Here is a 585-nt window from a genome sequence, read left to right on the forward strand (position 1 = left end):
TCTTTTGCAGATAACATGATACTGTACATAAAAGAGCCTCAGAACTTTAGACTTAAAAATCAAATCGAGCTATGTAGCTGGGTACACAGTCAACACTCCAAAATCAATAGCTGCCCTTTACGCAATCAACTGACTCGTGGAGAGAGACACTAGGGAGTCCGTGCCCTCTATATTGGCCCTCAGTTGCTCAACATTATTTCTCATATGTGTAGAATAGTGTCTGTCTCATCTTAGGCATTACAAATAGGTGTCAAATAAAGGAATAAGTTGATCTGTATGTACATGTGAAATGCAGGTAGATTAACATATTTTTCTATAGCTATAAGCTATAACTTCTGATGCTTACTGTATGAAAGTCAAAGTGCTAATTGGTCACCTACACTATACCAACTTAGTTCCACAGAGTTGTAAGCCAGAGATATGAATTGTTTCCCACGGGAAGATATCAGGCACAGAGAAGTTTTTATGACACCCATGGCTGCACGAGTAGCAAATTAGGGAGATGTGATCTTCAAGATGAAAACCCCCTTCCTGGCTGGCAGGCTGGACAGCTCACATTCCGAACCACAATTACGTATTTCCTCA

The sequence above is a fragment of the Octodon degus genome, unplaced genomic scaffold (genome assembly GCF_000260255.1).
Source record: "Octodon degus isolate 3935 unplaced genomic scaffold, OctDeg1.0 scaffold00283, whole genome shotgun sequence".
Taxonomy (NCBI): Eukaryota; Metazoa; Chordata; class Mammalia; order Rodentia; family Octodontidae; genus Octodon; species Octodon degus.